The following is a 16,522-nucleotide window of genomic DNA, read 5'->3' as shown; positions in this document are numbered from 1 at the left end:
ACGTTGATTGTTAAATGTGTTGCATTTTGCAAAAAAATGACAACTTTGAACTAGAAACCAGAAGAAGAAAAGCACAGCAATAAGTATCTTACTTGAGTCTCAGGTACTCCTCATAGGCATCGGTATATGCTACAAAAAGACAAATTGACATGATAAGACATAATCTACAAAGACAAGCTAAGTGCAATTTTAAACAATCCTAGTGGTCAAAGCTTCTGGTTGTAATTACATAATTTCAACATTGTGACATTGTTTTGCCTGCTGGGATTTTTTTCTCTCACAATGCTAACCTTGTCCGGAGAGGTCGAATGTGCGAGTGTGGGACTTGGTGGCATCCATAATCTGGATGGAGTAGTGTCCCTTCTCCTTCTCTGAAGGCTCCCTGATCTGCATCCAGGCCATCTCAGCTGTGCCGGCGATCCTCATCTTCTCAGACGACGAGATCTTGCTATCCCTAAAAGGATATGGTCAGGTTTATTCGTCTAAATGAAACTTCTGCGTTAATGTCTTTCCACAGTTATATTTAAAGGATGGATACTTTAAGTTGAGGTAAGACCAACATACAAATCTACCCTACAGTCTAAACTGAAATAAATAAAACTAGTATCTAGAAACATCCATTGATTGACATATGTTAAAGTATGCCTTCAAATCTCATCTCCAAAATGGCTGCATACTGTGTAACCGGCCTTGCTGAGTGTGATGTAGATGATGAGATGTGCGTACTTATGCAACCAGGCAGTCCTGATCTCCTCTGTGTAGTACTTCATGTAGCACTGGAGCCTGATGCCTTCTGGGGTACACTGAAGCACCAGCTCAGAGGCAGAGGACCCTGAGAGAAAAAGGAGAGGCAGAGACGTCACAACCACACCAACACTAAGAATCTTCACAAGCACACCACCACTAAGTGCCTCCACAAGCACACCAACACTAAGTACCTTCACAAGCACACCAACACTAAGAATCTTCACAAGCACACCAACACTAAGTGCCTTCACAAGCACTCCTACACTAGGAATCTTCACGAGCACACCAACACTAAGTGCCTTCACAAGCACACCAACACTAAGTACCTTCACAAGCACATCAACACTAAGTGCCTTCACAAGCACACCAACACTAAGTACCTTCACAAGCACACCAACACTAAGTGCCTTCACAACAATACTAAGTACCTTCACAACCACAACAATGCAAAGGAGAACATCAATATTTTTCCTAGCAGGTGTTTTGATACAAAGTACATACCAGCAATGTGGGCAATGGCGTTGATAATATCGTCAAACACTGCAAATCAAAAACAGAGTATTTGTAGAAAGAGGCATTCATTTGCAATATGTCCTGATAAAGGAAATGATATTGTATACATAATCAGATTATAGATAAAGGAGATCCTGGAGCAGGAGTTTACCTTGGCCAGAAATGTCAAAGACAGAAGTGTCTTTCCCTCTGTCATCACTGAGTTTAGCTTTGTAATGGCCCTGGTCTTTTCTGGAGAACTGAAGAAAAAAGGTACTATTTACTGAGATTATATTATCAATTCAGAAAAATCTTGCAATATTTTAGATAGTATTGTGATCTTGGAACAAAACACGATACTGTGGGAAATTGAAAAATAGGGTCAATATTTATATAAGAAAATGTCTGCAAAAAGAAAAAGAGTTCCCTTGAGCAGTTATATTCCCTGTGCAGTCATTGCTTTCAAGGTTCACAGCAGTAGTTACCAAGGAGATGGGGAGAGCAACGGATCCAGACATCACGTTAGGAGGGGTCTCCAGAACAATCTCCTCCTCATCCTTGAACCAGTGGAACACAGTCTCTTTCTTCACATTGGCAACCTGAGACACGAACACAAACAGAATACAATCTGTCCTGCAACTTTTAAATCACTGCAAAACTTAGTAAAAAGCATGAGCTGAAGCACACCCAAAACATGTCTGACTAACAGAGAGAAAACTGTAGAAAAATTAAGTCCCACAAACTATATATGCTCCCAACAATTTAATGGGTAAACAGCAAAGCCCCAATGATTACAAATTTGTACACAGTTTCAACCTGAAGTAAATAGATATCTGTAACCACAATAACAAGTCCTAGAAAACGTGTTTGTTACCTTGCAGACGAGCAGAACAGTACAATCGTCATCCACATGGTAGGAAAGGTACTCAGCAAAGTGGGGACCTAAACATGATAAGAAATATTACATTTTTTTCAACTATTATCACAATATACTGTACATTTTTACATTTACATAATTTAGCAGATGCTCTTTTCCAGAGGGACTTACAGTATTGAGTACATACATTTTTCATACTGGTCCCCTATGGGAATCGAACCAACAACCCTGGCATTGCAAGCACCATGCTCTACCAACTGAACCACATGGGACCAGTACAAACCTAATCTACAGCGCAATCTGAAATGTTGAAAATCAAACTAACAGACCAGCTGATTACTAATGTATGATATCAAGACAACAAAGTCTTCACTTTCTTGTTGAAAAATTACACAAACTTTCATACTATTGATCAAATGTGCCATCAATCATCTGTGTACTAGAATAGAATACCTTGTTTCCTGATGTGCTCTGACCTCTGGAACTCAGCCTCCTTCAAGGCAGCCTTGAACACTGAGAATAGAACACAACAATGTCAGTACTTAACCTAATACCCAACCTCTTACACTCTAGCACCATAGCCTTATAGCAAAGAAGAAAATGCTTACTATTATCATATGTGTATATCAGACTTTGATTCAAACACTATTTGAAATCTATCAAATCATTTTAGTGTTTGCTTTAGTATACCTGAATTGCCAGATGGGCTGAGTTTGTGTTTTTATTGACTAATCTATTGGTTCTATTGCACCAGGAAACTGAATCAAGCCCAGATAAAGTATTTGAAATCATTTCAAATAATATTTGAACCCAGGTCTGACGTACTGTATATTACATCCCCTCTCACCATCTCCCACCAGGACCAGAGAGCTCTGGTTCTTGGCTCTGCCGTCGTGGATCTGGACGGTGTAGGTGGCCTCGCTGGCCTTGGAGAAGTGATCCACAGTCATCTGGATCACCCCGGTGTTCACGTCATGGCTGATCTTGTGGCTCTGTGGCACATACAAAACACATACCATCATTACATCAGGCATGTTTCTTAATAACTATTACCTTTATGTTTCACTGTTTATATGTTTCATGTGATTATGACTCATGTTATTTATATTCACACTGCATAATTGCCCCTTGTGGGATGAATAAAATATTATTGAATTCAATTCATCAGTGAAATTCAGAGTACAGATAAAGGCATCATGTTTACATGTATTTTATTTTTTTATCTGTTGCTTTGTTAACTGTGCCATACAGTACAGGTTTCTTTTCCTTGATTAAAAAGCAATGTTTGAGGTTGTCGGTTTGGCACCTACATCACTGCTGGTGACCTCCTTGTCATTGACAATGAACCTATAGGTGACGGCGGGTGACATCTTGAGGCACTGCAGCCAGAAACGCACGTGGCCCTTCTCTAGAACCTCATAGTTCAGTTGGTGCTTCAGTGGGACAACTGGACGAAGAAACCAACAAAGAAATGATAAATTCTCAAGGGATACTTGTTGTGGAATTGTAAGAAGATTCATATGTGACACTTCACCCCTGATAAAGATGCATATTGAAGCATAACACTCACTTGGATGTCTGATGTTGTAGCTGAGTTCCAGCATGGTGTTCAGGGCTGCAAGATAAATTCAAGAACGAAGAATATCGGTATAAACTTTGACAAGAAACATATCTATATTTTTTAAATCTGAGTCTAGGGGCGTATCCAAACCTACCATCCTCTGTCAGGGTGTGGCTAGCAGAAACTCCTTCAGTGTCAGTCACATGCACAGAGAAGGCACCCAAATCACTTACGTCTGGGTTGACGAAAGTCAGCTTAGAGCTGGAAAATAAATAAATGTTGAAACAAATTATGTTGACAAAAATATTTAGTGTGGTTGTGTGGTCAATAAAGACATAAAAAACCCACTTACTGTTTGCCCTTAGTTTCTATGGCGACTCTTGGACAGTCACTGATTTCTTTGTAGTTCTTAGACCAAGCAAAGTTGGAGGTCTCAGAAATCTCACAGGCCTCGAATGACAGGAAAATATCACCAGTGTCCTCATCCACTCCACACTGGATCTCCTGGGTGCCTTAACACATAGAAACAGACAAAATAATAACCTTTATTGCTGAGTGGAGGAGAGGAAATGTTACATATTATGCATCAGCAAAACTGTTCAAACCAAAAGCTAATGAAAACCCTGCTCAAAACCAATGGAGGTGTGTGTCATGTGTTCCTACACCAAAACCTTTCAAGCACAAATCACTCACACAAATCCAACAGGCTATATCAGGCTGAAGTTGTCAAACAGTAAATGTCATACAGTTGTCATATAGCTGTCATATAAGTGTTATTACCTGGCAGAGCCTTGGCAACCACTGGCTCAGATGTCTGGGAGGCCTTTCCTACTCCCTCAGCGTTGACAGCCTTCACTTTGAACGTATACTCTGCTCCTGCCTCCAGACCAGTCACCTATACAGCGCCAACAAATCATTAGATCCACTAAACATTTCATTGCTCATTGTAGACCGACTCCTATCTTGAGTTACATGAGCACAACTGTCACGACTTCTGCGGAAGTCATTGCCTCTCCTTGTTCGGGCGGTGCTCGGCGGTCGACGTCACCGGTCTTCTAGCCATCATTGATCCATTTTTCATTTTTCCATTGGTTTTGTCTTGTCTTCCCACACACCTGTTTTCAATCACATTCATTACTTGTTGTGTATTTAACCCTCTGTTTCCTCTCATGTCTTTGTCAGAGATTGTTTATTGTCAGTGTTGTGTTTATTGTATAGGTGCGCAACGGGTCCTCGTACCCATGTTTGTTTATATTAATTTCTTATTAGTGTTATGGAGCATGTTGCGTGGACATTCATTAAAAGACTCCATTTTACACTCCGTTTGACTCTCCTGCGCCTGACTTCCCTGCCACCTATACACACGACTCTGACAGAATCTCTGACCATAAAAATATGAAGTCAGCAGGAGAGGACACTACGCTCATGGAGGTGGAGGAATGCGTCTGGGAACAAGCGGAGGAGATGACTGTTTGAGCAGAATATGGACCGCTGGGAGAGACAGGGAGTTTCTCCAGGGCCTCCACCACCACAACCGGGATCTCCCTTGAAAGCTTTTTCCCCTCCTGAACCGAACAAGATCCATTTATCCCTACCCACGGGATACAACGGAGATACTGCCGGCTGCCAGGGTTTCCTCCTTAAACTGAACTTGTGTCTGGCCAAGGTCTCCCCAGTACCATCGGACCGTGAGAAGAGTTGCGCCCCTGTCTCATGCCTCACCGGGAATCCCTGGAGTGGACCAGCGCTGGGTGTAGAGAGGAGGATGCGCAGTTGGACCATTTTGAGGAGTTCACCCGCCATTTCCGGATAGTATTCGACCACCCACCCGAAGGAAAAGCGGTGGGTGAGCGCCTCTACCATCTGAGGCAGGAGACGAGGAGTGCACAGGAGTTTAGCACCTTGGCTGCCGGCGCTGGATGGAGCGACAGGGCCCTGATTGACCATTACCGTTGTAGTCTACGCGAGGACGTCCGTCGGGAGCTGGCCTGTAGAGACACCACCCTCACCTTCGACCAGCTTGTGGACATGTCCATCAGGCTGGTCAACATGCTGGCTACTCGTGGACGTCTAGATCGGGTCTGGTTGTTCCATCCTCCCGCACCCTCTCTCCCGAACCTATGGAATTGGCAGGGAGACCGGAGGGGGTTCCCGCTCGAGCACCATCTATGGTCGCAGAGAGCACACTGCTGGTCGGTGCCGGGTTGGTTCCTCTGGGAATAGAGAAGACAGGCAGGGCACTCTGGCATCACCCCAGGTGAGTAGGCACCATTCTCATCCAGAGCCCTTTGTTGCACTAATGTTTGTCTCTGTCACTTTTCCGGATTTTTCCCTGCATTCCCAGTATAAGGCGCTGGTAGATTCAGGCGCGGCTGGGAATTTCATTAATAAAAATGTAGCTCATAGTTTAGGGATCCCTATTGTTTCTGTGGATATGCCTTTCCCTATTCATGCCTTAGATAGTCGACCATTAGGGTCAGGGTTTATCAGGGAGGTCACCGCACCTTTGTGAATGATAACGCAGGAGGGTCACGAGGAGAAGATGAGTCTTTTCCTTATTGATTCTCCTATGTATTCTGTGGTGCTAGGCCTACCCTAGTCAGCTTGTCATAACCCCACTGTTTCTTGGCCACAGAGGGCTCTCACGGGGTGGTCGCGAGAGTGCTCAGGTAGGTGTTTAGGGGTTTCCGTTGGTGCTACTATGGTGCAAAGTCCAGACCAGGTCTCCACCGTGCGCATTCCCCCCGAATATGCCGATTTGGCTCTCACCTTCTGTAAAAAGAAGGCGACTCAATTACCACCCCATCGACGGGGGGATTGTGCGATAGATCTCCTGGTAGACGCTGCATATCCCAGGAGTCACGTGTATCCCCTGTCGCAAGCGGAGACGGTGGCTATGGAGACATATGTCTCTGAATCTCTGCGTCAGGGGTACATTCAGCCATCCATTTCACCCGTCTCTTCGAGTTTATTTTTTGTGAAAAAGGATGGTGGTTTACGCCCGTGCATTGATTATCAAGGGCTAAATAAAATTACGGTGAAATATAGTTACCCGCTACCTCTGATAAATACGGTTATTGAGTCAATGCACGGGGCACGATTCTTCACAAAATTGGATCTCAGGAGTGCGTACAATCTGGTGCGTATTCGGAAGGGTGATGAGTGGAAGACGGCATTTAGCACCACCTCAGGTCATTATGAGTACCTTGTCATGCCGTATGGGTTGACGAATGCTCCATCCAGTCTTCCAATCATTTGTAGATGAGATCTTCAGGGACCTGCACGGGCAGGGTGTAGTGGTGTATATCGATGATATTCTGATATACTCCGCTACACACGCCGAGCATGTGTCCCTGGTGCGCAGGGTGCTTGGTTGCCTGTTGGAGCATGATCTATATGTCAAGGCTGAGAAATGCTTGTTTGCCAACAATCCATCTCCTTCCTAGGGCATCGGTTTTCCACTTCAGGAGTGGAAATGGAGAGGCCGCATTGCAGCCGTGCGTAATTGGCCGAATCCAACCACGGTAAAGGAGGTCCAGCGTCTTTTAGGGTTTGCCAATTACTACTGGAGGTTTATCCGGGGTTTTGGTCAGGTTGCTGCTCCCATTACCTCACTGCTAAAGGGGGGCCCGGTGCGCTTGCAGTGGTCGGCTGAGGCGAACAGGGCTTTTGGACACCTGAAGACTCTGTTTACCTCGGTGCCTGTGTTGGCTCATCCGGATCCCTCTTTGCCAGTCATAGTGGAGGTGGACGCATCTGAAGCTGGGATAGGAGCAGTGCTCTCTCAGCGTTCGGGTGCGCCACTGAAGCTTCTCCCTGTGCTTTCTTTTCGAAGAAGCTCAGCCCGGCGGAGCGAAACTATGATGTGGGGGACTGTTAGCTGTCGTAAAAGCATTGAAGGTGTGGAGGCGTGGAGGCATTGGCTTGAGGGGGCTAAACACCCTTTTCTCATCGGGACTGACCACCGCAATCTGGAGTACATCCGACAGGCGAAGAGACTGAATCCTCGCCAGGCAAGGTGGGCCAAGTTTTTCACTCGTTTTGTGTTTACTCTTTCTTACAGACCAGGCTCCCAATAACGTCAAGGCAGACGCATTGTCTCTGCTGTATGACACAGAGGAGCGGTCCATGGATCCCACTCCCATACTCCCAGCTTCGTGTTAGGTGGCGCCCAGTAGTGTGGGAGCTGGACGTGGACATTGAGCGGGCGTCACGTGCAGAGCCCTCTCCCCCTGAGTGTCCAGCTGGTCGTCTGTACATTCCGTCTGTTGTCCGTGACCGATTGATCTATTGGGCTCACACGTCACCCTCCTCTGGTCATCCTGGGTTAGGTTGGATGATGCGCTGTCTTGATGGGCGGTACTGGTGGCCCACTTTAGCTAAGGACGTGAGGATTTATGTTTCCTCCTGCTCGGTGTGCGCCCAGTGCAAGGCTCCTAGACACCTGCCCATAGGTAAGATACAACCTTTACCCGTTCCTCAACGGCCATGGTCGCACCTGTCGGTGGATTTTTTGACTGATCTTCCACCTTCACAGGGTTACACCACGATCCTGGTCGTTGTGGATCAGTTTTCAAAGTCCTGTCGTCTCCTCCCTTTGCCCGGTCTCCCTACGGCCTTAGTAACTGCAGAGGCCCTGTTTACACACGTTTTCCGGCACTATGGGGTGCCTGAGGATATTGTGTCTGATCGGGGTCCCCAGTTCACATCAAGGGTCTGGAAGGCGTTCATGGAACGCCTTCCAGGTCTGGGGATCTCGGTTAGTCTTACCTCAGGTTTTCACCCCGAGAGTAATGGGCAGGTGGAGAGAGTTAACCAGGATGTGGGTAGGTTTCTGCGGTCATATTGCCAGGACCGGCCGGGGGAGTGGGCGAAGTTCGTGCCCTGGGCCATCTCGCCCGCTCCAGGAGGATGAAGTGCGTGATGTTCCTCCGCCTCCTCTAGAGGGGGTCCCGGCCTACTCTGTTCGATCCATTTTGGATTCGAGACGTCGGGCGAGGGGCCTTCAGTACCTCGTGGACTGGGAGGGGTACGGGCCGGAGGAGAGATGCTGGGTTCCGGTGGAGGACGTGTTAGATCCTTCCATGTTAAAAGAATTCCACCATCTCCATCCGGATCGTCCTGCACCTCGCCCTCCGGGTCGTCCCAGTGGCCGGTGTCGACGCACTGCTGGGGGGGGGGGGGGGGATACTATCACGACTTCTGCCGAAGTCATTGCCTCTCCTTGTTCGGGCGGTGCTCGGCGGTCGACGTCACCGGTCTTCTAGCCATCATTGATCCATTTTTCATTTTCCATTGGTTTTGTCTTGTCTTCCCACACACCTGTTTTCAATCACATTCATTACCTGTTGTGTATTTAACCCTCTGTTTCCCCTCATGTCTTTGTCAGAGATTGTTTATTGTCAGTGTTGTGTTTATTGTATAGGTGCGCGACGGGTCCTCGTACCCATGTTTGTTTATATTCATTTCTTATTAGTGTTATGGAGCATGTTACGTGGACATTCATTAAAAGACTCCATTTTACACTCCATTTGACTCTCCTGAGCCTGACTTCCCTGCCACCTATACACACGACTCTGACAACAACATAACGTTTCATTAACCTTTCTATATCAATACATGATTCAAACTACATTTTTGAGTTGTACGCACACATATTACAAGATTCAATATACAATCTCTGCAGTGATGATGTGAATCATCATGTCTGCAGGTCTACATGCTGTAGCTGCTTGTTTACCTGCAGGTAACAGTGGCCAATAGCCTCTTCATTCAGGGGGTGGTAGTGATGGCCCTTCTTGGCCATCTCCACGATGTATCCAGTGACGGCACTGGCACCGGTGTAGACAGGGGCCTTCCACAGGATGACCAGGGAGTCACCTCTCACCTCTCTGAAGGCCAAGTCATAGGCTGGACCTAAAGGTCAAACAGTAAACTTGCACAATCTCACTGCCCATAGCTGGAACATTATTCAAATTAAATAACTTAATTTAAAATGAAATAAGTAACAGGGACATTATACAGTACCACTCATAATAAGATGGTTACTTTACCAGGTACTGCAGAAGTCCAGGCCTCACACTTCAGAGGTGTGCTGGGAGCAGAGGGCACGCCCACACCTGCCAGGTTCCCAGCCTGGACCTTAAACTCATAGAAGGTTCCCTCCGTCAGACCATTAACCTGAAGAGAAGGGGACAATAATGAGACAGGAACACAAATATATCCAATATTTTCAACAGTGTTGGTACAAGTAGCTACATATTTGCTATTGATTTTGAATGGCAAAGTTGTATTATAGATCTAATCTATTATTTTGATGCAGAGGGAAGAGTGCATACTGTTCACACTATCAACACTGCAGTTATTAAACCATTATGTATGAAGAACCAAACCTATTTATCCTAACCAGATGCCACTTCTGACACCACGTGACATACCGTGTAGGTCCTGGTCTTGGTGGGGGCAGAGTTGACCTCCTTCCAGGCCAGGCTGTCTGCATCACGCTTGTCGACGTAGTAGGCGTTGATCTTGGAGCCACCGCCATGCTTGGGACTGTTCCAGGCAATGATCATGGAGGCTCCGTCACAGCTCAGCATGGTGATGCCATGAGGTGCACTGGGCGTCGCTGTGGCACAGAGTCACACAGGTAAATTCAGAATGCCTTTCCGTCATGTAAAATTGATATTTGTTCATTTGGGATTTGTCATACAGTTGCATTAGTTGTTTTTGTTATACAGTGATATAGTGGTTAAATTGTGTGTACAATATGGTGGGTGATTTGAAAGGAAACACATGATGATACTGTGATACTGACAAAAGTTCAGAGCACAGATACAGCAAAAGTTGGGGGAAGGGACAGTGAATAAGTCTGGTGGTGAACCTGTTCAGGAGCAACACTGTGCATTAAAACACCCCTAGATAACAGAACAACTGAATACATACCATACTCCACTCCCCTCTCTAGATGAAACAATAAAATCATTCATATTTAGCATTGGACAAAGGAAAATAGTCAAAGTTAAGTATTGATAGTAAGGCAATACTGCTTGCTCTTTGGGGGTCTAGTTAAGGTTACTGTAAAGCACTTTATGTGACAACTGTTGGTGTAAAAAGGGTTTTATAAATACAATTGTATTAATTGATTGCAATCCTGCATTTCTTCTATGGCAATATTCTATTGATACGTACTGAGGGCGGGCTCCACAGCAATAGGAGTAGACTCCTGGGACTCATCACTGAGGCCATAGACATTGACAGCCTGGACACGGAACACATAGGTCTCTCCCGGGGTCAGTCCATGGACCACAAACCTAAAACAGTGAAATTAAACATAATCACCTATATGTCTTGAATTGAAGGTGGTATTGCTGACTTTAAGACCTGGATAATATATCCAGTGCCTTCGGAAAGTATTCAGACCCCTTGACTTTTTCCACACCTTATTCTAAAATTGATGAAAACCTTTTTTCCCCCTTATCAATGTACACACAATACCCCATAATGACAAAGCAAAAACAGTTATTCAGACCCTTTACTCGGTACCTCGTTGAAGCACCTTTGGCAGCGATTACAGTCTTGAGTGTTCTTGGGTATGACGCTACAAGCTTGGCACACCTGCATTTGGGGAGTTTATCACATTCTTCTCTGCAGATCCCCCAAAGCTCTGTCAGGTTGGATGGGGAGCGTTGCTGCACAGTTATTTTCAGGTCTCTCCAGAAATGTTTGATCGGGTTCAAGTCCGGGCTCTGGCTGGGACACTCCTGCGTTATCTTGGCTGTGTGCTTAGGGTTGTTGTCCTGTGGGAAGGTGAACCTTCGCCCCAGTCGGAGGCCCTGAGTTCTCTGGAGCAGGTTTTCATCAAGGATCTCTGTACTTTGCTCCGTTCATCTTTCCCTCGATCCTGACTAGTCTCCCAGTCCCTGCCACAGAAAAACATTCCCACAGCATTATGCTGCCATCACCATGCTTCACCGTAGGGATGGTGCCAGGTTTCCTCCAGACGTGATGTTTGGCATTCAGGCCAAAGTGTTCATCCGACCAGAGAATGGTCTGAGAGTATTTAGGTGCCTTTTGGCAAACTCCAAGCGGGCTGTCATATGCCTTTTACTGAGGAGAGGCTTCTGTTTGGCCACTTGATAAGGGAATTTATATGTTTAAGGTAATGACTAAAGAATTCCACCCTGACACGTATAAGACTATATTCCAATAATACATGTGTGGTACAAGTTAAGAGGGAGAAATATGTGGAGAAAACAGAGGCTGATAAAAGAAAAGTGATAAAACTGTCTCTGTGTGTGTATGTGTGTGTGTGTGTGTGTGTGTGTGTGTGTGTGTGTGCGTGTGTGTGCATAGAGGGGGTTATAAAGTCTGTTAAAATTTTGGTTGACTTTAGAGCTCTCATGAATAAACTAGAACGAACCTTTTGCAGAAGCTGAGTCTTTGCCTAATTCTTATTAACCCTATCTTTACAACCTAGGGGGAATTGGTCAAAGCTATAGTGATTGTTATCATCATTGGGATTGAAAATTCTCGTGACACCACTCTACCATAAAGGCCTGATTGGTGGAGTGCTGCAGAGATGGTTGTCCTTCTGGAAGGTTCTCCCATATCCACAGAGGAACTCTAGAGGTCTGTCAGAGTGACCATCTGGTTCTTGGTCACCTCCCTGACCAAGGCCCTTCTCCACCGATTGCTCAGTTTGACCAGGCGGACAGCTTTAGGAAGAGTCTTTGTGGTTCCAAACTTCTTCCATTAAAGAATGATGAAGGGCACTGGGTTCTTGGGGACCTTCAATGCTGCAGATATTTTTTGGTACTGTTCCCCAGATCTGTGCTTCGACACAATCCTGTCTCGGAGCTCTACGGACAATTCCTTCAACCTCATGGCTTGGTTTTTGCGGTGACATGCACTGTCAACTGTGGGACCTTTTATAGACAGTTGCCCCAATTGAATTTACCACAGGTGAACGCCAATCAAGTTGTAGAAACATCTCAAGGATGATCAATGGAAACAGGATGCACCTGATCTCAATTTCCAGTCTCATAGCAAAGAGTCTGAGTACTTATGTAAATAAGATGTGTATTTTAATTTTTAATGCATTTGCTAAAATGTCTAAAAACATGTTTTTGCATTGTCATTATGGGGTATTGTGTGTAGATTGCTGAGGATTTGTTTTTATTTAATACATTTTAGAATAAGGCTGTAATATAACAAAATGTGGAAAAAGTCCAGGTGTCTGAATACTTTCCAAAGGCACTGTAGGTGTCAGAATTTTTCAAAATCAGTGTCTCGTTTGCAAAGATTTTATTTCTGGATTATTCTCACGCCAGAGGCCTGTCACACTACATTCACTGTCCCGTCTCCTTTAGTAACATATCTAATATTAAATCACTGCAATAGTTTGAATAGATAACTAGTAGACAAACCCATATGTTTAAATGGCTACCTGGTGTGCTTGTAGGGCTTGTGGTTGCATGGGGCCCAGGTCTTTGATCCCACCAAAGAGGCGTCTATGTAGTACCCCATGAGGTGGTTGGGGTGTTTGGGGGGGTCCCACTGCACAAACACGGAGGACTTGGTGTTCCTGGTGGCAACCACCTGACCAGGAGCCGAGGGAACACCTACACAGGCAAAACACATACATGTTGGGGACTGGAGATATTAAATTGATATATCATTACTACACAGTAACAGAGTATATGAGCATAGGAGTTAGAAATACACACATATCTTCAATTTAATCTTCAAATAAATGATTTTCATCATTTATAAAGACCTTCATTCAAGATGGGAAAAATTATGCATTTCTCATAATGCATAACATACCCGATGTGACACGATTTCTTGGTACAATGTTATGAGGAGATACAGAAATATAAAGAACAATGAACACAATACACAATCTGTAAACCTGTGAACTACATTCCACAAAACATACCTTCGGCAGGGGATGACAGAGGTATTCTTTTCAGTTGTGATGATAGATGATGTCATGCATCTCTCATGTAGGGAGTTTGTGTCAGACAAGAGTGTCCTATTACAATCATGGATATTGTGGGGACGAAACTTATTTTGGGATTGTGACGTTAGGGTGAGGATACTGAAGGATTTGATGTGACTTAATCATGCCCATCATTGGTAGTTAGTCTCTCCAAAATACGAACAGGGGTGAAAGACCCCTGTTTGTGATTGTGACATTACAGGAATGTGATAGTCACATGACATAAATCTCAGTGCGTTTAAAATAAGAGACGTTGGGCTTTATATTGTACATACCAACAGGCCGCTCGCTACCTGAAACATATGTTAAACAGAGTCTCATTTATCAAAGTAGAATTGGAAGGACTCCTTGACTGTCGCTGTTTGTAAATATATGTATCATACATTTTGTGTGTGTATGTGTGTACCTGTCTGTGTGTGTGTGTGCCTGTGTGTGTGCTAAACCCCACTCTTACCATGCTCATCCACCTTTTCGATGGGATCTGTAGGCTTAGAGGCCTCGCTGGCGCCGTACAAGTTCTCAGAATACACACGGAACTGGTACTTTTTCCCGGCTTCCAAATCGAAAACGGGGTAGCGAGGGGACTGCAGTTTCACTGCTGTGTTGATCTTCTGCCAAGCCCCAGTGCCTGACACGGACTAGTGGATATTTGGGACGGGAGGGCAAATGAAAGGTAAAGCCTTCTACAACGTCATTGAATCACTAATCCCATTAGTAAAATGCATTTAGCTACATACCTGCCAGCTTTTATTTCTGCCATTTTGCTAAAATATTACTGCACTTTAGACAGATTGAAAGTTGTGAAATGATAAATGGACTGTCTAATCTATTACAGTTCCTGTACTGAGAGACCTACATAGATGGGAAGGGGAAAGGAGCAGCCACACACCTTCTCAATGATGTACCACAGTGGTGCCCGTCCACGAGGGCTGGGGGGTTTCCAGCTCAGCACGATATATGATTTGAATATCTCTGAGGCATGCATATCTGTAGGCTCCCCCGGCAATGTAACGTAACCTATGTTGGGATTGGATGGCATTGAACAATACTTCATAACACTTATTATTTGATCAATAATAATTATATCAACTTTAAAGTACATTTGGGGTTCATTTAGTATTTATAATTATGGAATTACATTAGGGATTAGTTTAGATCGCTTTAGTTACAATGTTAGCGTCAAGAGTTAGATAATAGGTTAAAAGTTATACAACGCAAAGGATGACATTTGGATATGAAAAATGAAGGATATAAGTTATAAGGAAAATGCAGTTGAAGTCGGAAGTTTACATACACTTAGGTTGGAGTCATTAAAACTCATTTTTCAACCCTCCACAAATTTCCTGTTAACAAACTATAGTTTTGAAAGTCAGTTAGGACATTACTTTGTGCATGACACAAGTAATTTTTCCAACAATTGTTTACAGAAAGATTATTTCACTTATAATTCACTGTATCACAATTCCAGTGGGTCAGAAGTTTACATACACAAGTTGACTATGACTTTAAACAGCGTGGAAAATTCCAGAAAATGATGTCATGGCTATAGAAGCTTCTGATAGGCGCATTGTCATCATTTGAGTCAATTGGAGGTGTACCTGTGGATGTATTTCAAGGCCTACCTTCCAACTCACTGCTTCTTTGCTTGACATCATGGGAAAATCAAAAGAAATCAGCAAAGACCTCAGAAAACAATTGTAGACCTCCACAAGTCTGGTTCATCTTTGGGAGCAATTTCCAAATGCCTGAAGGTACCACGTTCATCTGTACAGACAATAGTACGCAAGTATAAACACCATGGGACCACACAGCCGTCATACCGCTCAAGAAGGAGACGCATTCTGTCTCCTAGAGATGAACGTACTTTGGTGCAAAAAGTGCAAATCAAGAATCCCAGAACAACAGCAAAGGACCTTGTGGAGATGCTGGAGGAAACAGGTACAAAAGTATCTATATCGACATAGCCTGAAAGGCCGCTCAGCAAGGAAGAAGCCACTGCTCCAAAACAGCCATAAAAAAGCCAGACTACGGTTTGCAACTGCACATGGGGACAAAGATCGTACTTTATGGAGAAATGTCCTCTGGTCTGATGAAACAAAAATAGAAGTGTTTGGACATAATGACCATCGTTATGTTTGGAGGAAAAAGGGGGAGGCTTGCAAGCCAAAGAACACCATCCCAATCGTTAAGCATGGGGGTGGCAGCATCATGTTGTGGGGGGTGCTTTGCTGCAGGAGGGACTGGTGCACTTCACAAAATAGATGGCGTCATGAGTGAGGAAAGGTATGTGGATATATTGAAGCATCATCTCAAGACATCAGTCAGGAAGTTAAAGCTTGGTCGCAAATGGGTCTTCCAAATGGACAATGACCCCAAGCATTCTACTAAAGTTGTGGCAAAATGGCTAAAGGACAACCATGTCAAGGTATTGGCGTGGCCATCACAAAGCCCTGACCTCAATCCTATAAAACGTTTGTGGGCAGAACTGAAAAAGTGTGTGTGAGCAAGGAGGCCTACAAACCTGACTCAGTTACACCATCTCTGTCAGGAGGAATGGGCAGAAATTCACCCAACTTATTGTGGGAAGTTTTTGGAAGGCTAACCGAAACGTTTGACCCAAGTTAAACAATTTAAAGGCAATGCTACCAAATACTAATTGAGTGTATGCAAACTTCTGACCCACTGGGAATGTGATGAAAGAAATAAAAGCTGAAATAAATCATTCTCTCTACTATTATTCTGACATTTCACATTCTTAAAATAAAGTGGTGATCCTAACTGACCAAAGACAGGGAATTTTTACTAGGATTAAATGTCAGGAATTGTGAAAAACTGAGTTAAAATG

General features: G+C 44.4%; 1 pseudogene; it reads right to left on the bottom strand.

The window, feature by feature from the left end:
- Positions 1-16,522, bottom strand: part of LOC115142517 (myomesin-2-like) — a 29,213-nt pseudogene that overhangs the window by 1,533 nt on the left and 11,158 nt on the right.

The sequence above is a fragment of the Oncorhynchus nerka genome, linkage group LG15 (genome assembly GCF_034236695.1).
Source record: "Oncorhynchus nerka isolate Pitt River linkage group LG15, Oner_Uvic_2.0, whole genome shotgun sequence".
Taxonomy (NCBI): domain Eukaryota; kingdom Metazoa; phylum Chordata; class Actinopteri; order Salmoniformes; family Salmonidae; genus Oncorhynchus; species Oncorhynchus nerka.
The sequence above is the reverse complement of the archived record's forward strand: the minus strand, read 5'-3'. Positions and strand labels throughout refer to the sequence as shown.